The following is a 25516-nucleotide window of genomic DNA, read 5'->3' on the forward strand; positions in this document are numbered from 1 at the left end:
CGGGGCTGCGGGCTATGAATTGGTCATCTATTAGACGTGGCAGCCAGTTCATGCAATCGGACGGTGGCCAGAGTCCAGAGGCCGGGATGTCCCGCGGCTAAAAGTGGGACGTTTCCCGGGACATAGCGCAGCCTGGGGCAGGGGAGCCCAAATCCGGGACCTGTCCCGTATAAAGCGGGATGTCTGGTCACCGTATTTATACGCATGCTAGATGGAACTCAGTTTAGGCAGTGGCTCGGGGGTTGTATCAGCCAAGATCCTTGCATGTGTACAGGTGTCCCCCAAGCTCATCTAAAGATGCTCCTGGTCCAGTGGATTGCCAAATAGGCACAAATTGTTGCCTTAAAGAAATGAGCGAGACTTATGAAATGCATTGTCTAGTGTAACGATCAACATTTGGTGACTTTTTGGGAGAGAAGGCCAAAACTGGCCATTCTTTTTAAATGGGTTTAACTTTTTTTTATCAGATCTTTTATATCATTACGAGTGCTGAACTGGTTTGCCTGCATTGTATAATGAAACAAAAAATACATCAAAAGGGACTTTGAACTATTGAATCACAAAAATCTTATATTGGACAAAAGTGAGACAACATTTAACTTTCAAAACTACAGCAATGAAGTTCCAGAACATTTCAGAACCTTGTTAAAAGAAGTGGTGATGCAATGTAGTGGCCCCAACTTCTTTTAACTTTCATATTCATTAGAGTACATTCAGAAACTATTATTACTGAGTAAATTCCTGCCAAACAGGCTTCTAAATCTGTTTGGAAATTGATGGATGTTCTATAATGGATTATATTTTCATTATTGATTGGGTAAATTTTGATCTTTGCAAAGAAGATTATAGATTTCAAAAAGACAGTAAGTCATGTGCCTGTGGGTATTGCCAGGACACAGAATGGGAGACTAGACAGAGTGAAGGTCTGAGCAGCTGACCAGACTGGGGTGAAACAGCCTGGACAGTCTATGAAAGACACTGTAATTTTCAAAGCCAAGTACTGTATTGTGGAATGCCGCTATTGGATTTCAAAGACGGATGGCCTCCGCTCAGTGGGCAACACAGGACAGGTAATGTATAAATGCACTTATGGGGGGCACATTTATACACTAGGGGGAGCAGTGGCACTGGCAAGGTGGTAGACGCCGTTGACTCGCCGTAACGTCAATCGGGCATGCTCTTGGCGGCACCGATTTTCTTGCAATCCGATAATAATTATTGAATTGGATGGTCGATTGGCGACCAGGTCGAGAGATGTATGGGCAACTTAAATGTATTAGAGGCAGAGGATCAGCAGGAAGGTTAGACAATCTGCATTGTTTACAAGGAAATGAATATGACAGCCTCCATATCCCTCTCAGTTCAGGTGTACTCTACAGCAGGCTTTCTCAACCAAGGTTCCTCGAGTACTCTGCAAGGGTTCCTTGGCATTTTCCCTCATCGTGGGGGTACTATAATAGAGCACATTATAATAGGTGATACTTCAACAAAAAGCACTAAATTGGGGGGTCAGGAGACAGTATAATGAGTGGTAGTGTAATAGGGGTAGTGAAATAAACAGCCACACATACTTTTAAAGACCATGCCTCTTCCAAAATAAATGCAGGGGTTCCTCGAGATCAAAACAAATTGTTTGCAGGGGTTCCCTGATATCCCAAAGTTATTTGCAGGGTTCCTCCAGGGTAGAAAGGTTGAGAAAGGCTGCTCTACAGTGTTCATGAGGCGACATATGACATGATGAGATAAATGTGTATGAACAGTGCAAAACATATTAATAACCAGGCTGTTTCTCTTTCTTTATTTTGCTGCCTGAAAGAGTTAATTTTCAGGCATGTAAGTGAGAGCTTCTGTCTTGTCAGTTCCTGGTCGGAAATATAGTAAACCTTACTGATGAGCAAATTGCAGCCATAAAAGTTTTCCTGGCATAAAACAACTTCTGACTCTGAGGGTGGGGAGAGATAGAAAAAGGTCAATAGTTCATGTATTTTAACTCTGGGACACTTTACCTTCCTGGCGGTAACGTTCGGGGTAAGCCGCGCAGGAGGTTTTCTCAGGCCCTGCTGGGCCGATTTGCATAATTTTTTTTTGCTGCACGCAGCTAGCACTTTGCTAGCTGCGTGAGCACACCGATTGCTGCCGCTCCTCGCTCGATCGCCGCTATCCGCCGCGCCGCCCCCCCCCAGACCCCGTGCGCTGCCTAGCCAATCAGTGATAGGCAGCGCTGAGGGGTGGATCGGGACTCCCAATGATGTCACGACGTCGATGACGTCATCCCGCCCGTCGCCATGGCGACTGGGGAAGCCCTCCAGGAAATCCCGTTCTTTGAACGGGATTTCCTGATCGGAGATCGCCGGAGGCGATCGAAGAGGGCGGTGGGATGCCGCTGCATAGCGGCTATCATGTAGCGAGCCCTGGGCTCGCTACATGATTTTAAATTTTTTTTTAAAAAGACTGCTGCGCTGCCCCCTGGCTGATTTTAATAGACTGCCAGGAGGGTTAATAGACTGCCACTGAGCAGAGACAACAAAACATTCAATCTACTTTGTAAATGTTTAAATATAAAATAAAACCATGGGATATCCCCCAAAAAATCATTTTAGGAGCAGGAGGGTAAATACAATTGATCATCTAATCAGTTTATTTGTCACCTCGGGTTCACTTTAAAGCGGAATATAACCCAGCATTTCATCTTCTTTGCTCTAAAAGATTATTTACAGCATATTAAATGCAACCAGCATTTTTTTTTTTTAGTAGACCAGCATTCAAAGGGTTACACACAGAGCTTGAAAGTTCAGTGTAGTGAAATGTGGACGCATCCGAACTTTAGATAATGTTATCTTGTGTTTACTTAAATGTATCAAGTGAGGAATGTGACACATTCTCTGACTGTGGAGAAGCAGCTCCACACAGACAGAGAGTCAAAGCATGTCTGCCTTCAATACATAATGAATAAAACCAGTTATTAATAAAATGCAAAGTCAGCTCACAAACAAAGCAAAAAACTGTACTTTTGGGAACCTATAATAGCTAAATGAATAATAATACTTATGCACAAATGCAAATATGAAAACCGTATGGCATATAAAAAGTAGGAAAACATGTTTTTATTGAATATTATGTCACAGTTTTAAACCGCTGTAAGGGGAAAAAGGAAATTTGGGCACCGGAGGCACTGCAGAGGTCTATTCGTTTTTTCATTTTAACCCATAAACAATATTTGTATGGGTGCCTCCAATATTTTCCATTTTTTTTAGCAGATTTGCAGTAGGGGGACAGTTGAGGTTAGGCGTCAGGAAGGGGGTTTGGACCAGAGAAGGGACGGTTAAAGTTAGGCTTCATTATGGGTGATTGTGCCGGAGAGTGAACGGTTGAAGTTAGGCATCAGGAAGGGGGCTTGTGGCAAATTGGTTGGGGGCGTGGTTAAGGTTAGGCATCAGTAAGGGGGTTTGCACTGGAGAGGGGACAGTTAAGTTTAGGCTTCATAAAGGGAAATTGCATTGGAGAGGGGATAGTTAGGGTTAGATATCAGGAAGGGGGCTTGTGGCGAATTGGTGAGGGGGGGGGGTGGTTAAGGTTAGGCATAAGGAAGGGGGTTTGCACTGGAGAGGGGATGATTAAGGTTAGGCTTCATTAAGGGAGATTGTGGAAGGGGGTTTGCAGCGGATTGTTGGAGAGGTTAAAGTAAACCTAAAACGATAAGAAAGAAAGATTTGATGCTTATCCAGGGCTTCCTCCAGCCCCATAAGCACCGCTGAGTCCCTCGTCGTCCTCCTGCGTGGCGCCTTTATTTCACGTACGTCTTCTGCACTTTGATTGCTGTCTGGAGTACCACTTAGATTATGCGGAAAGAGTTTGAAGCTAAGTATAGACTTAAAATGGTCATTGAACAAGAAAATATGGGGCTAAATAAATAATATAACCTTCTGATACCAAAAACCTGCAAATTGATGCAGAAGGAATCTGGGAATGATTCCAAAGGAAGAAAATATCCAAAGGTGTGCTTGGCATTAAGAGAGTCAATAGGGTATTTATTTTGTCTAATCTGACTTTCCTGCTAATGCCAGAAGAATGTGTCCTCATATGCTGACATAAACATATACATTTAATTGGAATCAGGATCGGCTTCATTAGGGGAAGCAAGAGGAGATTACATATATATTTTTACAATATTTCACACTTGGCAAGCAACAATCCCAGCTGATAATTATCACATTAGCACATTACAGATGGCACAGCTCTTGCCATTATTTAAACCCAAAAGTTAATTAAATGTTGTTTTGGAGGAAAACTCAAGACTCTATATCGGTTTAGAAAAGCTGAGATGTTAAGGGGGAGAAAAAAGGAACAGCTTTGCATATTTTCTTTTTAATCACATGCATAATCTAATTAACTAGCCCACCACATGATCCAAACAGATGAACTTCTGAGATATGCACACTGTGAGCCCATCAGACGCCACATAGGTGATTTATCTCCTGCAGAAAATAGCTCCTTGTTTGACTTTCTAAAAGCAAACCTTAACTGAAAAAATGAAAGTCAAAATAAACATACACAGGTCATACTTACCTCCTGCATAGTCTGCTCATCCATCTCTTTCTCCTCTCCCAGGAGGAGTCCCTGTACACGAACATCCCCCATGATGATGGCACTGCGGCCTGTCGTAAATATCTTCTTGGTTGGAGCATACCTGTAAAGCCTATTGCTGGACTGATGAAATTCATTCTCACACATAATTATTTCACTTTTGGACAGGACCTCTATTTACAGCAGATGGGCGTGGCAATGGATTCACCATTTGCACCACAGTATGCAAATCTCTTCATGGCCAAAATTGAAGAGAAATAGCTCAATGCATGTCCAATAAAACCCATGGCCTATTTCTGTTTTATTGATGATATTTTAATCATCTGGTCTGCAAGTGAGGAGGATCTTCTCCAATTCCACAGGGACTTCAATGCCCAGGAACTTCAATGCCTTCCATCCTACAATTAAATTGAAACTGAACTACTCTCACACTGAGATTAACTTTCTGGACACCGCCATATACATCAGGGAGAACAAGCTACAAACATCTATGGACTGCAAACCAACATACCTCAGGTGTGACAGTTTCCAACCCAAGCACATTAAGAACTCAATAATTTACAGCCAAGCTATAAGGTGCAACCAGATTTGTTCTGACAGGGTGGACAGAGACAAACACCTGGATTACCTTAAGGGAAATATCAGGGAATTTGACCAACATGAGATCTACTTACCTCCTTTTGGTCAAATTCCCTGATATTTCCTTTAAGAACTTTTTCACTAAACAAGGTTACAGTCCTCTTATGACTGAGGCCCATCAGGAAAGCTAACATCATCCCCAGGACTCAACTCCTGAAATATTAACAAAACCAGGAAGAGGGTCGTATCCCAATGGTTGTCACCTACAACCCACACCTGGAAATCTTAAAGAGGAACGCCAGTGAAAATAATGTAGTAAAAAAGTGCTTCATTTTTACAATCATTATGTATAAATAATTTAGTCAGTGTTTACCCATTGTAAAATCTTTTAAATCCCTGATTTACATTCTGACATTTATTACATGGTGACATTTTTACTGTTGGCAGGTAATGTAGCTGCTGCATGCTTTTTTGGCATTTGGAAACAGCTATAAAGAGCTATTTCCCACAATGCAATGAGGTTCACAGACAGGAAACTGCCAGGAGTACCACGGTCCTCAGAGTTTCTTATGGGCGTGGTTTCACTACAATATCAGTCATACAGTGCCCCCTGATGGTCTGTTTGTGAAAAGGATAGATTTCTCATGTAAAAGGGGGTATCAGCTACTGATTGGGATAAAGTTCAATTTTTGGTCGGAGTTTCTCTTTAAGGAGGATTGCAAAGGAACTTCATCCCTTTTAAATAAGGATTACAGACTGAGAAAGATATTCCTTGAACCTCCCCTCCTGACATATCTTACACACTCCAATGAGTTCTGGGTCACCATGAGCTTGCTGGTTAGTCTGTGGCTGTGCCTCTCGGATTCATAAGCCCTACTCCATAGAGCCAAATTAATCCATGCCATGCACTGATGAGGATCAAACAATCCGAAACAGTCTGTATGCATGTTGGATTATTATGGCTCTGTACAAATTAACAAGCTGACACATCATTGCATTCCAGCGGTTCTGGAGGTGTGTTTAGCTTCTAAGGGTACAATTGTTAATTTGCATATATTCAGCAGTGTTGCTCTGGGAGACATCTCAAGCTCACTCCAACCTGAATTATCGCAAATTCTTTCTGTTTTAGGAAAGCAAACTTTTGTTTTTCTTAACATCTTAGTAAGGGGGCTTTTAGGACCATTGTAGCCCCATACACACTCCAATGAGTTCTGGGTCACCATGAGCTTGCTGGTTAGTCTGTGCCTGACATATCGACAGCCACCCAATCTAAAACAGATTATTGTCTGGAGTTCTTAGAATAGGCCACAACAGAACGGAACATCGCCATGTACAGAGTACAAGGCACTTTTTACTGTGATTCCACTAATCTGGTATATCTGATCATGGGCTTTTATTCACAAAGCCGTGATAACTCATAGCACGGCCGTGCTATGCTTCGCACACGTTTGACCGCACATAAAACTTCAATTTTCTAATTAATTGAAACGTTTTTATGCTATGGGAGGCCTTGTGATTAACTTTGAGGTGCAATCTTTGTGAAGAAACTGCTGTATAAGTGGAAAGTGGATCGTGATATCCTGGGAATCGCCTGAGAGTATCCCAGAAGCGCATATGACCCATCTTAACAGGGGGTCATTGGATAAGGGTGAGTGCCCACTGCCCAGTCACATGGGTGTGGTGGCGGTGATTATAACCAAAGCTACTAACAAGCTATTATTCCACTGAGAAGCTGGATAAAAGGACATATGATATGTGCTGATATTTACCTCAGGATATTGCATCTTGTATACAAGCAGGACTTATATCAGGGATTTTGCGCAGTCTTATCTGTATATGTTTTAGGTTTTATTGAAGTATTTTAGACAGCGCACCAATTTCTCTTGATTTATATTGTTAATCGGATGTACCTATCAGCGTAGTGAATTGGGTAAAATAAAATGTGATCTGATCTTCATCTAAGTCACAACAATAGACAATCACAGGCGGCTTAAACTAATACCACACAAATAATTAAATACCACTACACAAAGAATTGAATGTGTGCATTAAACACCAAGTGAACACCTGACATATCTGGCTAAGCAAATTTGGCCTAATTGGCTATTCATGAGGCAATGCTCATGCAAATATCTATTCGCTTTCGCATGTCAACTTATGCAGGGTCAAAAACCAATGCTGCAACGCAGTTCCCCTGCGGGAATTAGTTCATGCTGCAATAGCACTATCCAGGAGCGCCACGGGGAGGCTTTCCAATGCCCCCATACAACCGGGGGGACCACGGAGTCCTAGGCGCTCTCACTGCCTGGGAACCACAGCAGCACCCCCTGCTGCTGTGGTTCCCAGGCAGTGAGAGCGCCTGGGACCCCGCGGTCCCCCGGTTGTATGGGGGCATTGGAAAGCCGACCCCGTGGCGCTCCTGTTGTTGTGACTTAGATGAAGATCGGATCACATTTTATGACCAATTTGTGCAGAAATCCATATGATTCTAAAGGGTTCACATACTTTTTATTGCTACTGTAGGTAGTAAGAGGTGTCCTCCAGTATAAGTAGCCCCCGAGTATAGGTAGTGACAGGTATCAGACCAGTATAATTAGTCCAACCCCCCCATATAGGTAGTGAAAGATGTCGCCTAGTATAAGTAGCCCTCCCCACAATACAGGTATAGAGATAGATGCGCCTCAATATAGGTGAGTTGTCCCCCCAGTAAAGTTAATAAGTGGTGTCCCCAGTATGACTAGCCCCCCAATATAGTTAGTGAGAGGCATCCCCCAGTATTTCGGTGCAGCACCATGGAGGAGGGGGCAGGCATGGTGTCCACGGTACTTTGGTGCCCATGGCACTAGCCATGCATGAACCCCTCTTGATATGCCACTGCTTCAGACCCATCATTGTAGACCACTGCTATTGCAACACAAAGTACAGTGAAGTCGCACATAATCATATGTAACAGCACGAAGGGCTACTTAGATTAAGCCTATAAAAAATACACACAGTTAATTAAATTGTGAATACATCATATTTGTGTACTCAAACAATACATAGAGAGCTCTCTCAATGTATGCAAAATAATACAAAACTGAAGTGGTTTTGAGCTGTTGCCAGAGCAGTGATTAAGAGGACACAGTAAATCAAGTACCATTTAATGAGGTTGTTAAGATACAAGTTTAAATTGGTTTGTACGATCAAGTAAAGCCGCGTGCTAAATCAAGACAATCTGTTTCTTCAGTTTTCATTCATAAGTGTCATAAATTATGTGACTTAGCAAAAAAAGAAATGGGGGATGGGGGGAGCTCTTATAATGAACATTTTCATGCTTAGTTGTCGCTGAGAATTATGTGACAACCACAAAATATATGCAGGGCAGGCAGTGGGAGAGAAGGACTAAATGTGAAAGGGAGAATAGTAATGTGCTCGCAGCAAGAAAAAGAAAAGAGGAAGGCATAATAAACGCACTGAAATAGAAAGTGTTATCAAAAAGACAAAAAAAAAAAAAATGACTGCTGTTTGAAAAAAAAGTTAAAGCATTTTTTTTTAAGTTTTCTTTTGCTAAGCAACTTCATATGCTGTTTTTTTTTTTTTCTTTTTTCGCTTCTCACATTTTCTGTTCTGATTGTTTATTTATTTTATGTTTATTTAAAAAGTTACTGAATGTAACTTAAAGTGGGATTATACTCCAGAAATTTAAATTTCAGTAACTACTCTTAGTTACAAGAAGAACATTTAAAGGGACTGCGAGCAGTGCAATAACTATGGAAAGATGCATACCATTTTGAAGCTCTCTTTCTCCTCTTTCCACCGATACATAAACCGACACCCTACGCCTTTTAGTTTTCGCTATTTTTTCAAAATCGCAGCCGCCATCTTGGATTCCTTATTCAGCATTGTATTATGCAGGACAACACTTTCCCCACTGTCGGCAGCTCCATTCAGAGCAATGCAATTAAATACAAGGAAACCAGGGGGATATAATTACAAACATCATGCCGGTAGGTGTGAGGATATAATTAATTAGTTGTGGGTATGCTTAAAAGCAAACCCACAGGCACTGCTCGGAGTCTCTTTAAAGCATTCACAAGAATTCTCTATGAGTAAACACATTTATTTTTCACTGCAGAGACCAGTACAAGTTTGCTTATCTCTGGTCATAGGCAAAGGCAAGAATCTTTTGCAACTGACAGTGAAGAGAGGCAGAGGCACAGTTGAAGCAAATAGAAATACCTTTTAATCCACGGTGGGCTGACACACGGGGTTACAGTGGGGGTGAGGGGATGCCTGACAGCTGTTTCGCTAAAAAAGCTTCCTCAGAGGCAGGGCCGGCCCTAGACTTTTTGCCGCCTGAGGAAAAATTAGAAAAAATCGACGCCCCCTCCCCCCCCCCCCCGTCCGTGGTTGGGGGGGGGGCGCCGAGCTGGAGGGGTAGCGGGCAGGAAGGGGGTATTGGGCCTAGCAGTGAGGAGGGGGGTCGGACCCCCCCCTCCCTCGTCTGGGTACCTCGATCTGCGCTCCCCTCCAGCTTTAAAAAGCGAAGCACCAGCTCTATGATTAAGAGGCAACGGGCGGGGATCACTCACCTTTTCCGTGTTCCAGCGTGCGCTCCACTGACGTCACTTCCTGCAACGCTGTCCACTGGCGGCGTTGCAGGAAGTGACGTCAGTGGAGCGCATGCTGGAACGCGGAAAAGGTGAGTGATCCCCGCCCGTTGCCTCTTAAAAATAGAGCTGGTACTTCACTTTTTAAAGCTGGAGGCGAGCGCAGATCGGGGGACCCAGGCGAGGGAGGGGGGGTCCGACCCCCCTCGCCACTGCTAGGCCCAATACCCCCTTTCTGCCCGCTACCCCTCCAGCTCAGCGGGCGGCCCCCCGCACCCGCCTGTCTGCCGCCCCCCCAGAAATGCCGCCTGAGGCAAATGTTTCACCCCGCCTCATGAGCGGGCCGGCCCTGCTCAGAGGCAAAAATTGGTTGTTCCCAATTTTTGCCTCTGAGGAAGCTTTTTTAGCGAAACAGCTGTCAGGCATCCCCTCACCCCCACTATAACCCCGTGTGTCAGCCCACCGTGGATTAAAAGGTATTTCTATTTGCTTCAACTGTGCCTCTGCCTCTCTTCACTGTCAGTTGCAAAAGTGTATGCTCTGGAGAGCACGTTGAACATGGAGTACATGATCCGGTGAACCCAGCGTCCATCCACCCACATCTAGTGCCAGTCTGCCTCCTTATCACAAAGGCAAGAATCTTCCTGTGTCTTCACTCTGCCCACCACCTTTATGCTGGGAATACACGGTTCGTTTTTGCCTTCGTTTAAACCTTCGATTCGTTCGGTAAACGAATCGAGTGTTGAAAACGTATGTGAAAATAGTCATAATCTCATTATAGTTTCGATTAATAGACCCCAAAAACGAACGACTAGTGATCGAACATGTTTGATATTATCTCTCTTTATCCATCTAATCGAGCCATTGGTAGGCTTGATGGCTGTTCAGATCGATTATATATTTGTTTATGCTAGTCCGTCCCTGTAAAAAGGGATTTTCGTTTCGTTTCTTTGCAGCCTTCGATCATTGGAAAAACGAAACCATCAGAATCGAAAAAAAAAACGAAACCGTGGGTGGTGATATTAACCGTATGACCGATTATTTCGGGATCGAAAAGGACAAAAGGCACAATCGAAACGAAGGTTTAAACGAAGGCAAAAACGAACTGTGTATTCCCAGCATTACTGCTGAAGTGACTTAACTGTTACCAAGGTGATGAGTCTTTTCAGCTGAGGGAGGGGGGCAGAGTGAAGACACATGCTGAGAGCTTCAGACAGAAATGATTACATGTGCAGATGACCAGAGATAAGCAAGCTTCCTTTAGATTGTAAGCTCCCAAGAGCAGGGCTCTCTCACCCAGTGCTGGGCGTAATGGAAAAAACTACGCTTACGGATCATTACGCGTAATTTTACGCTATTACGCATTACGGAATTACGCTTACGTCGTAGACAATCATTTACGGTACATGTCTGTAATTACGCATAGCCCTTACGCAATTACGCGTAAGAATACCGTATTTAAGGTTGTTACGTTATTGGCTTATGCGTAAAATCCTATTAGCAATTAATGCTGTCATGCTGCCAAAAATGTTTTTCAAAAAGACCTTATAGTTTTTGAGAAAATCGATGTTAAAGTTTCAAAGGAAAAATATATACATTTAAAAACCCGCCGACTTTAACGGTTAATAGCAAAGCCTGCTTAAAATGTAGGAACACCAAATTCACAGGGTATATTAAGGGGATCAGTGGGAATAAGAGGAAAATTTTTTTTTCAAAAAGACCTTATAGTTTTTGAGAAAATCGATTTTTAAGTTTCAAGGGCAAAAATGTCTTTTAAATGCGGAAAATGTCAGGGTTTTTTTGCACAGGTAACAATAGTGTTTTATTTTCATAGATTCCCCCAAGTGAGAAGAGTTTTACTTACTTCGTTCTGAGTGTGGGAAATATTAAAAAAAAACGACGTGGGGTCCCCCCTCCCAGACCTCTTTAACCCCTTGTCCCCCATGCAGACTGGGATAGCCAGAATGCGGAGCACCGGCCGCGTGGGGCTCCGCACCCTGACTATACCAGCCCGCATGGTCCATGGATTGGGGGGGTCTCGGAAGGGGAGGGGCAGCCAAGCTTTCCCCTCCCCCTCCGAGCCCTTGTCCAATCCAAGGACAAGGGGCTCTTCTCCACCTCCGATGGGCGGTGGAGGTGGAGGCCGCGATTTCCTGGGGGGGGGGGGGTTCATGGTGGCATCTGGGAGTCCCTTTTAAAAAGAGGGTCCCCCAGATGCCCACCCCCCTCCCAGGAGAAATGAGTATAGAGGTACTTGTACCCCTTACCCATTTCCTTTAAGAGTTAAAAGTAAATAAACACACAAACACATAGAAAAAGTATTTTAATTGAACAAAAAACATAACCACGAAAAAAGTCCTTTAATATTCTTAATTAACCATTAATACTTACCTGTCCCTCGAAATAGCCTCGGAAATGTTCTATCAGTTACAATGTAACAAAGTTATTACAATGTAACAACTTTGTTACATTGTAACTACGCCGCACCCGACGTCACTCGCCGCCGCCGCATACGCGTCTGCGCTGCACGGACCCGACAGAGCTCTGAGCTATATAGCTCAGAGCTCTCTAAGCATCTTTGTATTTGGGCTCCAAGGAGCCCCATTGGTCCTTAGCAGACCAATGGGGTTCCTTTAAATCAGAAGGAACCCCATTGGTCTGCTAAGGACCAATGGGGCTCCTTGGAGCCCAAATACAAAGATGCTTTAGAGAGCTCTGAGCTATATAGCTCAGAGCTCTGTCGGGTGAAGGACGCTAAGTCCCGCCGGCTCTCGCTGCCCTCCCCGCCTCTCCCACATGTCACCTATATACATGCTGGCACCCATGGGTGCCAGCATGTATATGGGTGACAGGTGTGGGCGGAGTGGACGGCGGCAGCCGGCGGGGACTTAGCGTGTATGCGGCGGCCGGCGGGTGAGCAGCGAGTGACGTCGGGTGCGGTGGAGTTACAAAGTAACAAAGTTGTTACATTGTAACAACTTTGTTACATTGTAACTGATTAGTATATTTCCGAGGATATTGCGTGGGAACTGGCTTTTAAAGGGACAGGTAAGTATTAATGGTTAATTAAGAATATTAAAGGACTTTTTTCGTGGTTATGTTTTTTGTTCAATTAAAATACTTTTTCTATGTGTTTGTGTGTTTATTTACTTTTAACTCTTAAAGGAAATGGGTAAGGGGTACAAGTACCTCTATACTCATTTCTCCTGGGAGGGGGGGGTGGGCATCTGGGGGACCCCTTTTTAAACGGGACTCCCAGATGCCACCATGAACCCCCCCAGGAAATCGCGGCCTCCACCTCCACCGCCCATCGGAGGTGGAGAAGAGCCCCTTGTCCTTGGATTGGACAAGGGCTCGGAGGGGGAGGGGAAAGCTTGGCTGCCCCTCCCCTTCCGAGACCCCCCAATCCATGGACCATGCGGGCTGGTATAGTCAGGGTGCGGAGCCCCACACGGCCGGTGCTCCGCATTCTGGCTATCCCAGTCTGCATGGGGGACAAGGGGTTAAAGAGGTCTGGGAGGGGGGACCCCACGTCATTTTTTTTAAATATTTCCCACACTCAGAACGAAGTAAGTAAAACTCTTCCCACTTGGGGGAATCTATGAAAATAAAACACTATTGTTACCTGTGCAAAAAAAAATGACATTTTCCGCATTTAAAAGACATTTTTGCCCTTGAAACTTAAAAATCGATTTTCTCAAAAACTATAAGGTCTTTTTGAAAAAAATGTTTTTCCTCTTATTCCCACTGATCCCCTTAATATACCCTGTGAATTTGGTGTTCCTAAATTTTAAGCAGGCTTTGCTATTAACCGTTAAAGTCGGCGGGTTTTTAAATGTATATATTTTTCCTTTGAAACTTTAACATCGATTTTCTCAAAAACTATAAGGTCTTTTTGAAAAAAATTTTTTTCCTCTTATTCCTTCTGATCTCCTTAATATATTCTCCAAATTTGAGGCTCTTAGCAATTAAGGGGGCTTTGCTATTAACCCTTAAAGTCGGCGGCTTTTTTATATTATACGGGAGCGTAATATTACGCGATTACGGCAGACTGTGTAATTTCAATGGGAGTTTACTGTCTTACGCGTAATTTGTTACGCGTAATAACGTAACCTACGGTCTACGCGTAATTAATTACGCGTAATACAGTAACCTTACACGTAATGCTTACGATGCATTTGTAGTGAATTACGATGCGTAATTACGCTAATGCATAATTTCGGCCCAACACTGCTCTCACCCTTTTGTGTCCTGGAATTTGTTATACATTTTATTCATCATGTTACTTTTGTCACTGTAATTACCAATTGTAACAAACTTACCTGGTGTTGTCTCTGGAGGCTGCTCTAAGCAGCTGGAGGGAGCTTCCTCTTCCTCTTCCTCTTTGGTCGCATCCCCGGCACCCCTGTAGATGTGAGTCAGCATGTTCGAATGCCCAGCTCCCTTGTAAATGCGGGTCAATGTGTTGTTTCTGGCAGTCTCTCTAGGAGGACGCGCACAGCTCAGAACTGCCTTTATAGGTTAAGGAGGCGTGTCTGAAGTGTGTCAGCTGATTCCTGCGGTCAGCGGACACTTGCTTCAGGGATGTTGCTGATTGGTCTGATTTTCCTGGGGGCTTGGTCTGTGCTCTATTCCTGCTATATAAACCCTGGGCATTCAGTTACTCACTGTCCGTTATAGCTTTCAGTTCTCTGAGCTCTGGACTTTGCTATACTACTGAGCCTAGTTAGAGATTTGCAGAGCTACGTATATATGCAGACACTGCCGATATATACGTACTCTAGTTAGTTCAGTATTGTGTATTGTATATTGTAATCATCCTGATTGTTATTGTGTGTATGACCCGGAGTGCCCTCCACTTTGATTAAAGTCTCATCCCTCTGTACTATAGTACATTTGATATTCGATATTGACCTCGGCTAGCCTAACGACCCTGTCTCTGTCTCATCCCTGTTTGTACCTCTACCATCTAATCTTATGTGTATGACTTCAGCCTGTTTAACGATTTAGCACCTGTCTCAGCCCTTTGTACTTTAGCCATCTGATTACCAGTGTATGAACTTAGCGTGTTACTAACCTAGCTCTGCCTTAATCCTTTTGTACCGCATATTTCTAACCACACGTGTATGACCTCAGGTGACGATCTGACTTCGAGTTATAGTATACTCAGTGTACACTTATACCAGCGTTACATCAATTCTGTATTTTGTATCGATCATGTATTTTGTGACCAATTCTGTATTTTATATATTGGTGTGCACCATTTGTCTGTATTATTATGTACCCTACGTTTGTTTCGTACTTTGTACAGTGCAACAGAATATGTTGGTGCGTTATAAATGAATAATAATAATAACCCTGAATAATTTACTACATTCTAGTATATGTCATTATGGTACCTTTTTAAAGTGTAACTGTCGGGCATAAAATCAAAAATCAATTCTTTATTTTTATCTGGTAAGCAAGAAATAAGGACGCTAACCAGGTAATCCAAAAGTTAAAATCCCTATTACTTTTGTTGATAAATGATCATTCCCCAGTTTACCTGACTCAAATGGTACACACAAAATTTGGTAAACAAAAAGGAAGTTGCAGGGCATGCTGGGTTGTCCTTTTTTGCTTCTCTACTTCCCCTCAGACTTAACTAATGCAGCCTGAACCTCCTGTCATACCCCCCCCCCCCCCCCCCCTCCTCACACACACACACCTCTGTTCCTCTTTGATTGGCCAATCTTTCTTATGTTGAGACAATGCACTTTCTATAGTGGAGGGCGGGCAATGCATACACAATCAGGCAGAGGAGAGTAAGGGAGGAAATGACATCAGGATTGGCTTTAAAATAGCTACAGTTAAAATTGGAAATGCTAAGAAGGATTTTCTCTTTCTTTAATGTAGAAAAATCGCTAAAATCAAAAGTGGACAGTGCTATACATGTTATGTAAGTAGAGCACGTATTTATCTACTTATATATGTGGCTTTTTTTCTGAGATAGTTTATCGGTGTTACAAATTCATTTTTTTATTTACATTTTTTAAGTTTACAGTTTGCTATTACTCTACACCTGTTGTGACTTCTTTTTTTTAACTAAAGAATAAATAACTATAGATATTTAAAGATGTCCAGAAGGATAAATATCAGTGTTATGTCAAGCCCTCATATCTGTCAACACTGTAGAAGTTTGTACCAAGAGGAGACGTAATTGGTTTACTAACTTCCCCGCAATACACTAGTAGCCAATTTGTATAGGTATGGGAATTTTTGGGTAATTATCTGGCCCATTTGGAGCACCCAACAATTACTTGTTGGGGGTTTGGTGCACGCTAGTCTTAATCCACTCAAGTGAATAAGTAAACACGGTCTTTTGCAGACCCTTTACCTATACTGTAGACCAAAGGGTTAAGAAGTAAAAAAACAAACATTTAATTAAAAATCATTTAATAAAATAACAGATGGAATCGTGTTTCTTCTTCTGTATTCTTCAGCTGTGGTCTTGTATCTCGGGTTCAAGATCCAGCAGAAAAGAATAGCAGGTCCATTGTCACAATGGCATGGAAATTGTTGTTTTTTTTTAGCTATATGTTGTGATCCCTTGGTTACCAGGAATGGTCACTAATGTTCTCTTGATGAGGATCCAGCAGAGATTAGTAGCTGTAGGCCCATTGTCTTATTCATTGTCACACTGCCATGAAAGTTGGGATTTTTTGGGCTTTGTAAGGGAATCCCTGGATGACCATAGATGATCACTAATGGAATCTTGTTCAGGAAAACAACCAGCAGAGAGGATCGGTTGTTGGTCCACAGTCTTATTCCATGTCACACTGACTATAAATTTAATTTTTAAAGCAAGTGTATCATCTTAGCTAAACCGGGAGAGAACAAAAAAAGCCCTCTTACTAAAAACGCTATGCAAAACAGAAATTTGCTCTCAAAACAGTAGGTATTTGCATTCTTGGGTGGGTCAGGGGGAGCCAAACGTTTAGCTCTCTTGGCAAGATGATTATGAAAATATACTCATATTTCAAGGAAAGAAAAAGGGTATGTACCAGTGGCATCTGAACTATTTGGGCATGTGCCCTGAATGTCAGCAGCCATGCCCCAGTCCTTCTGCCAGACCAAAGAGTCCCACTTGGTGATGCAGAGCAGCAGTAGAGTGATCAACTGCACCCTGAACTGTCTATGATGAAAGTCTCAAGTGATGCAGAGAGAGAGCCGCATCACTCAGACCTTCAGCATAGTCTACCTTGGTAGCACAAAGTACATTGGGAGCTGGCAGCGCTGTAGACTGAAGGCATGGGATGCCAAGCTGCAGTTTGTTTAAGGGGGAGCTGTACCTAATTATTTTTAAGGGGAGCCTTTTTTTTTTTGGGGGGGGGGGGGGGATAGGCCTGCTTTTCCATGTCTCAGATATCAAATTTGCCAGAAATCTATAGCATAATATGCCACATTGATCATATTGTGGACGATTTTTGGGGAAAAGAATTGAACTTATTTTCACATTGATCGTAATTGAGAACGATTGAAATTACGACCGGATGGAAAATTTTGGTTGACCAGATCCAGCAGGGGAGAAGCAAAAGATTGATAGTTCATAGCATTGCACTGTATCGAACAGTGCAATGCTGCGGTTCAATAGATTTTAAGTAGATTTTAAGGCAAAATGTATGTGCTATGTGTGGATGAATTTAATCCCTCTCTGATCAGATTTACATCAGAAAAGGATTGACCTGTTTGCCACATAAAGGTGCTCCCAGCTCCACTGGAGTGCTCATTAGGCACACCATTGACCTGAGGAAGCGGATGTGTAGCTCACGAAACGCATTGAAATTTTATCATGCTACTAGAATATTTTTGTGAACACAAGCATAGATACTTTTCTTAAGGTAAGCAGCAACCTCTTATCTTTTTAACTGCCTTTGCGGATCTTCCATTTCATTGTGCAACTCTTATCCCTTCTCCACATGTTTGTCAGCAAAGCCGTGCCGAGGCAGAGGCTGGGTAGGCACCAGTCTCTGGACGCAGAGCCCTGAGGGAGAGGCGAGAAGGACTTTTACAGTGCTTTGCTTGCTACTCTGCATCTTGGCGGCTGGCTAATCCTGAGGTTACGTCTGGCTATCTATCCTGGGGAGGGGGGGGCTGCCTTACACTGGAGGTACATCTGGCTATCTATCCTAGGAAGGGGGCTTCATAATCCTGGTGTTACGTCTGGCTATCTATCCTGGGGAGGGGGGCTGCCTAATACTGGGGGTACATGTGGTTATCTATCCTAGGAAAGGGCTGCATAATCCTGGGGTTCCGATTGGCTATCTATCCTGGGGAGGGGGGGGTGCCTAATACAGGGGGTACATGTGGTTATCTATCCTAGGAAAGGGCTGCATAATCCTGGGGTTCCGATTGGCTATCTATTCTGGGAAGGGAGGCTGCCTAATACTGGGGGTACATCTAGCTATCTATCCTAGGAAGGGGGCTGCATAATCCTGGAGTTACGTCAGGCTATCTATCCTGAAGAGAAGGGCTGCCTATTACTGGGGACACATCTGGCTATTTATACTGGGGGAGGAGCCTTTCTAATACTTGGAACACATCTGGCTATATATACTGGGGGAGGGGGGCCCTACCTAATACTGGTGGCACACCTAGCTAATTTTACGACCTACACTGGGGTGGGCACAATTTGGAGGGAGGGGGCACATTTTGGAATCTCCACCTCTAGTGCTGGAGAACCTCGCCCTGGCCCTGTTTGCCAATGCCACTTTGGGTGGAAATCTATGCGCGCATGACCACCAGATGTCAGCAAAACAAAACAACAGATCAATGTTGAATTTTAACTAGTTCTTACCGACTTATTATGGCCATTGATCAACATACTGAAAGCCAATACCATACATTGCTCAAGGCTGCATGAATGTGACTGCATGCATTCTGCTATGAGGTTCAGTGTGCTGTTTATTGTTGCCAGCTAATCCTTTTAATAACTGACAGAAGAATTGCTCAGGCTCTGTGGCTGATTAAATTCAGGTGAAGCAATAACTGAATCCAATTAACCATGGAACCCATAAAAATTAGATGTATCGGTAATTAAAGGGATGAGTTGGCAAATCTGACACTGGGCACCGGTGCTGCTCCTGCTTACACATCTTCAGCACTAATTATTAATTAGATGTAGTAACATCATTATGGTAGCTGGGGACTTTCCATACAACCAGGTCATTAGATTCTTAAAATAGAACGTCATTTTTTATGGGATAACAGATAGGTAATCTCTTTTATGGAATCCCTTTATCCTGAGAGTTCTGCCTAGCAGTAAGTAGGAAATACAGTATATACTTCCATGTGCAAGAGACTCAGCTAGGCTTTGCATAATTAGAATGATCCCCTTTTATACAGAGATGGATTCCGATATAATGGGGCCCTGGGCAAGGTAGTAGATTTGTGCCCCCTTGTGGTCCTTTTGGTAAGCTGAAGTGGAGAGAGGTTAGAGAAGGTGTCTGATGGGCCACTGGACCCCAAGCACCTGCCTAGACTGCCTAGTGGATGATCCTGCTCTGCTTATATATACTTACTAGCTGATGGCCCGGGTATGTATTTGGCTGGTGTTGGCTCCACCCACTTTTGCTCACCCTTTGGCATCAATAATTTGCATTGAAATGAAACAAATCTGATTGGCTGTGGCTCCACCCCCTTTTCTGAATTTGAACCCCAGTCACCCAATGACCAACTGTACCAGGTTTGAGGCTTGAGCCATTAACAGTGCAAGAATGGCAGCAATGAAATATTCCCCTTGAAAATCAATAAATGAATTTTGATTGGCTTTTGTAGGCTCCACCCACTTCTCTGAATATTAATCCCAGTCACCCAGTGACCAGCTGTGCAAAGTTTGAGAACCCTACCATTAACAGTGTAAGAATGTCTGCAGTTTACATTTTCCAGTGAAATTTGTTTATGTCTCCGCCCACTTTTTGGTTATGTGGATATAAAGTATCCTATATTTTACTCCTGGTAATGTACTCTGTGTGTGCCAAATTTCATTCAAATCCGTTCAGCCATTGTTGCGTGATTGAGTAACAAACATCCAAACTTCCGAATTTATAATATTAGTGAGATTCATCCATGTAAATAATACAGTAAAATACTGTGAAGGGGGAAATGGTAAGCGCTGTGAAAACGGGCAGCACCACTCTAATATATATGGCTGCAGGAAAGGCTTCTCCGCCAATATAAAGACACATATTGTGCAACTGGTACTCAAGCACAAATCTAACAGGAGCTGAAAACCAACCTTCTCTTCAATCTGTGCAAAAAGAGGCATTGCTTCCACACACTACAATGCATGTTGGGAAGGATGCCATGCTGGAATGTCACAATATCCCCCGTGGGCTTGGGAGTTTTTTGATCTATGCGCCCGAGCTCTGCACGGCTACTAGTAAGGTTATCTGGTTTATTGACCTGAGGAAGCGGGCTGCGTCCCGTGAAACGCGTTGCCTAAAGGATAACCGTTATTTTATTAAAGACTCCTTTTTCTATCTGCGTGAGTTTGCTTTTGGAGGTAAGAGACCTCCTTATTATACCATGTATAATTTTTCTACATAATTTTTATGATTACAACCAATTAGTTGCTGCCACAATATATCCTTGGGCGCCTCCACCGACGTGCTTCAATCGAATACTCAACACTTCTTTGAGGTGTCATCCCTATCCCTGGGGACATTGTCTGCTGGGGACCAGGACCATAGGAGGAGAGCGACCACCCAGATCCAGAGGGTCCGGGAACACCGAGCGGAAACGGTTATCTTTCAGCAGGCATTTACGGTGGTTGCAGGATTGCAACATACCTTTGTGAGTATAACTTATTCACAAACTTACATCTCCAATTATACTAACAATACTGCACCATAAGGGCTTCCGGTCTCACCTTTTCTATAGGTCAAGGACAGCCATCTCCATTGTGAAGGGAGCACCCAAGACCCACACAGTTATACCGCCAATATAAATACACATATTGTGCAACTGGTACTCAAGCACAAATCTAACAGGAGCTGAAAACCAACCTTCTCTTCAATCTGTGCAAAAAGAGGCATTGCTTCCACACACTACAATGCATGTTTAAAGGATGCCATGCTGGGATGTCACAATATCCCCCGTGACTTCCGCTGTCATTGGGGGAGGGGCTTGGAAGACGCACTCCTTTACATAATGCACAGCAGCAGCGGCAGTAAGTGTTATACATTGCCTGCTCCTGGCAGAATCAAAGGGCCTTGTTAATCCACTTCAGTGCAGCTCATTGCCGCAATGTGCAGCCATTCAACTTTCATGTGACAGGGACGGAAGCCACAAGGTCATTGCGTGGCAATGAGATGCACTTAACAGGACTGAAGATGACCGCTCATCTTCCTGGAGCAGGTAGTTGAAAACACTCTGACGCCCCCCTCACACACACACACGTGATGGAGGTACTTCACTCTAAAATGAGGCAAGCTTTTAGGGATCTAGTCCCCTTCTTCAGGCATATTTCCAGATGTTAGATGTTGAAGTAAATGTAACTTTATAACAGCTTGCATAATTTAACTTTATCAGTTACCCATTAATAGGTATTACTTTCAAAAAGTTTGTTTTTTCTACCTACATAATTTGTTTGGCTAACACGGTACTGAAATGTTTTTTCTACTAGGAATAAGCATGCAAAATATGCAGAGGGACTTAGGATCTGGCTTAACTGGAGAGTGCCCCCGGGCATTTGGCTGTGAAGCAATGCAGGCAGTGCCCCAAGCGCTCTCACCACCTGGAGACCACACCTACAGCCACACTCCAAGGGGACACGAGGCAGCCTGCATGTGCCCAATATTAGTGACAGCCAGCTTTGCTATTAAAGGCTAGTAATGGTAAAGTTTCCGTAAAAAACAACAAACAACCTCACAGTGTTGATGTTACTACTGTGTTTTACCAAAAATAAGACACTGTCTTATATTAATTTTTGTACCAAAAGATGTGCTAGGGCTTATTTTCAGGGGATGCCTTACATTTCTATGAACACACAATTTCATGTGCTGTGTGACCTCCTGCCTTCCCCACTGTGCCGCCTCTCCCTCTACTGGATCCACCTCTTGTTTACACCTGTGTCTCCCTTGTACCTTTAGTGTCCTTCTGGTGTACCCCTTTGTACTTGTGTCCTCCTCTATCCCGTCCCCCTGCGTCTCCCTATGTCCTCCTTGTCCCCTGCTTTGTCTTCTGCTGTTCCTCATGTCCTTCTGGTGCCCCCCTTGTCATCCAATTTCCCCATGCATCCTCTTCTTTACCCCAGCACCATGCCGCTGTGTCTCCGAGCTTCACCCTATAGGGTAGAAGTACGACGACTTGTGTTTCCACTGGAGCCGATGGTCTCACAGTCGGGACCATGGCTCCAGCATTGGGCCAATTACTGCACTTGCTGAGTAGCAGTGAATGCAGGGATTGGCCTAATGACAGAGCCATAGTCCCACCCATAAGACCATGGGCTCTGGTAATAACACAGGTTGCCATGCTTTTTCCTCTTACTGCCACTAAGGCTTACTTTTGGGGTCAGGCTTATATTTTGAGCATGCTCGAAACTCCTGCTAGGGCTTTATTTCAGGGCATGTCTTAATTTCAGGGAAAGAGGGTACATGTTCCACTGCATCGCCAGTTTGCATGCCTTAGAAATAGCTGATAAATATTGACTGCAGTGTCCACCAGATGGAAAACCATTCAAACACCGAACATGAACCGCCCATGTGCCGTCACAGAACTCCATTTTTGTTTTCCCCTCGACATCTCCCTGCCAACAGGAACATCAAGAGACGTTGCCATTTAATGTTTGTGTCAGCTTAGCCTCAGTGAGCAGCAATCCACTACAGAATCGATTTCAGAATGGCAGCTTTCATGTTACACGTTCATTAAAACGATCATAACAGCAGATTATCATTGAAGCAAAAAAAAAATAATAATAATAATAGTAAAAACAGCATTGTAAATTATTGAAAATTCTATTTCATTATTTTTATTGCCAGCATGTTGTGCAGTTGTTCATAACCAGAAAAATAAACGTCAAGATCAATAGATTGATCTAACATCCTCCACCTGCCCAAAAATAGTGGTCAGTGGAGCTGCAAGGATGACCCATCTGCCCTCAGGATGTTTCTGCTTCCTCATACATTTGTATACTGAGCTGACCCCAGTGCCTTTTCCAGAGAAAGCTAAACTAGTCTCATTGCTCACTGTAGTGACTTATAGTAAAATGCAGTAAATTATTCAGGATACTCGCTTTTACGGTAAGTTTCCTGGTTTCAGCATCAGACACACTTCTTATAGCTATATATTGCTGCGGACCGGTATGTAGACCTGCCCTCCCAGCGATGTTTAGCTACGGATCCCCCCGCGAGCATTCTGGGAGACCTGGTATATATTGTACTGACTTTGGAATTCTCAGTAACCAACATTTCACAGAGCTTCACCTGGCAGGAGTAAAGATGTCGCCACCTGTGATCATTTTTCTGAATGTAAATCAGGGAGAGGAAAGATTTTATAATGGGCAAACACTGATTAAATCATTTATAGATTAATATTGTAAAAAAAACAAGCAATTTTATTAATTAGACATGACAAATAAGAGTAACATTTATATTGCGCTTTTCTTCTGGCGGACTCAAAGCACCAGAGCCGCTGCCACTAGGACACACTCTACAGGCAGTAGCAGTGTTAGGGAGTCTTGCCCAAGTTCTCCTACTGAATAGGTGCTGGCTTACTGAACAGGACAAGCCGAGATTCAAACCCTGGTCTCCTGTGTCTGAGGCAGAGCCCTTAACCAGTACACATGGGCGTAGCAATTACCCCTGTGACCTCTGCCATCGCAGGGGGACCCAGAGGTTTTGGGGCATGGGCGTAACAATAGGGGCCGCAGCCCATGCGCCCGCAGGGGGACCTGGGCCCCCCAGGGGCCCGCTCAGGGCCATTTTGAAGGGCTGGAGGGGCCGCAGCATGAGGGGAAAGCTATGGCCACACTCGGCGAGGAGGGGGGACGGTCCCCCCCCCCTCCCTCACCTCGGTCTCCCTCCTCTGCGCTTCCCTCCAACTTAAATAACTATATATGTGCAGCGGCGGGCAGCGGCAGCTACATACCTTCCGTGCGCTCCAGCGTGGACACTTCTCTCTCTAGCCTCTGACGCGACTTCCTGTATAAACAGGAAGTCGCGTCAGACACTAGAGAGAGAAGCGTCCGCTTAACATTTCTGCAGGGGGGCCCGGTGGGTCTTAGTTACGCCCCTGCTTTGGGGGCCCCTCCTTCTCCTTCTCCCCAACCGCAAGTGCTGCCAATTAGCAAAAAAACGTACCCGTTCGCTCAAAAAAAAAATTCCCTGCCACCTCCTCCCACCATGCAGAGTAGCTGTAATTTTTTCTGCTTCCAGAGGCTGCTTCACGGCAGAACACTCCCTGCTGTCATTCACCGACTCCCGGTCACATGACTCTCATGAGGTTTGGGGTCAAAGGGGGCCCCACGCTATCATTTTTGCAGGGGGGTCCTATGAAGTCTAGTTACGCCCCTGCGAGTACACTATCCGGTCACTTTTTATAAACTAGCCATACACGGGTTGATGATGACATGATATAGTAATATAGTTATAGGATTCAAAGAAGGACTAATTCATGCCTGATCTAATGTCCCTGCCATACTCATTTTGGGAATGCAAATTAACCTCCTTGGCGGTATGGACGAGCTCAGCTCATCCATGTACGCTAAGGAGGATTGCTCAGCCCCTGGAGGGTCTTTTTACTTACTTTTTTTTTCAGAACATGTAGCTAGCACTTTGCTAGCTATATGTTCTGTCCGATCGCCGCTGCTACCCGCCAATCCGCCGCGATGCGTCGCTAAAAGGGCTGTCCCCCCGAAACGCCTAGCGCAGCCTGGCGAATCACTGCCAGGCTGCGCAATGGGAAGGATCGGAGCTCCCCGCGATGTCATGACGTCGACGATCATCACCAAGGGAGAAGCGACGATAGGATGCGTAAGTATGGCCGGCGGGGATTGGGAGGGTGGATGCGGACGCGGACGGCATGGCGTACTGCGGTAGCTGGCAATACGCTAGCTACAGCAAGGAAAAAAAATTATTTAACAAAAACGGTAATGCGTACTTATGTACGCATTACCCAGAACGCCAGGTAGGTTAACCTAACAGCCTAAAGCCTTGTACACTTGCTAGATGGTTCTCTTGCCTCTGCCGGTGTGTAGAACAATCCCAGCCCTCCCCACTGCAGTGGCAACAGACTGCAGAATCATGTTGTCTAAGCATGGGCCAAGACTATTGTTCATCTCCGATTGAAAACTATCTCCTAGGAGAAAATTTAGGAGAAAAGTCAAAAGGATGTGATCCATAGTGTGTGACGCCAACTTTCATGTTACCTTTGCGCACATTGCGATGTAATGCGGCTGAGAACACCTTATTGCAAAAAGCTAGCGTTTTTCTGTCGGGTTCAATTCTTTTGAGGCCACTGATGTTCGCAGTATTATAACGCAATGTAGCACAAATTCCATGGGTCGGAAAAGCATGCACAAAATTGCTTAGTTGTGTATTGTGAATTAATCTTAAAGAGAACCCGAAACAGGGTTCTTACATCGCAATCCACATATACAGGCTGGGTCTGTCTATAGAGCCCAGCCTCTGTTGCTAGTTAGTTCCCTCCAAAGACCCCCCTGCGCGCTGTCAGACCCCATAAAACACAGCCGCGCTATGCGGCTGTGTTTACCTCACGGATGT

General features: G+C 44.1%; 1 long non-coding RNA gene across 1 annotated transcript in view; it reads right to left on the reverse strand.

Moving 5' to 3' along the window:
- Positions 1-16220: 16220 nt before the first annotated feature.
- LOC137519632 (uncharacterized) overlaps positions 16221-25516 on the reverse strand; it is a 28363-nt gene continuing 19067 nt past the window's right edge. Inside the window, exon 3 of the long non-coding RNA XR_011021054.1 lies at positions 16221-16615. This is a non-coding gene — a long non-coding RNA (uncharacterized lncRNA). The remainder of the gene's footprint in view (positions 16616-25516) is intronic.

This window comes from Hyperolius riggenbachi, chromosome 5, assembly GCF_040937935.1.
Source record: "Hyperolius riggenbachi isolate aHypRig1 chromosome 5, aHypRig1.pri, whole genome shotgun sequence".
NCBI lineage: Eukaryota > Metazoa > Chordata > Amphibia > Anura > Hyperoliidae > Hyperolius > Hyperolius riggenbachi.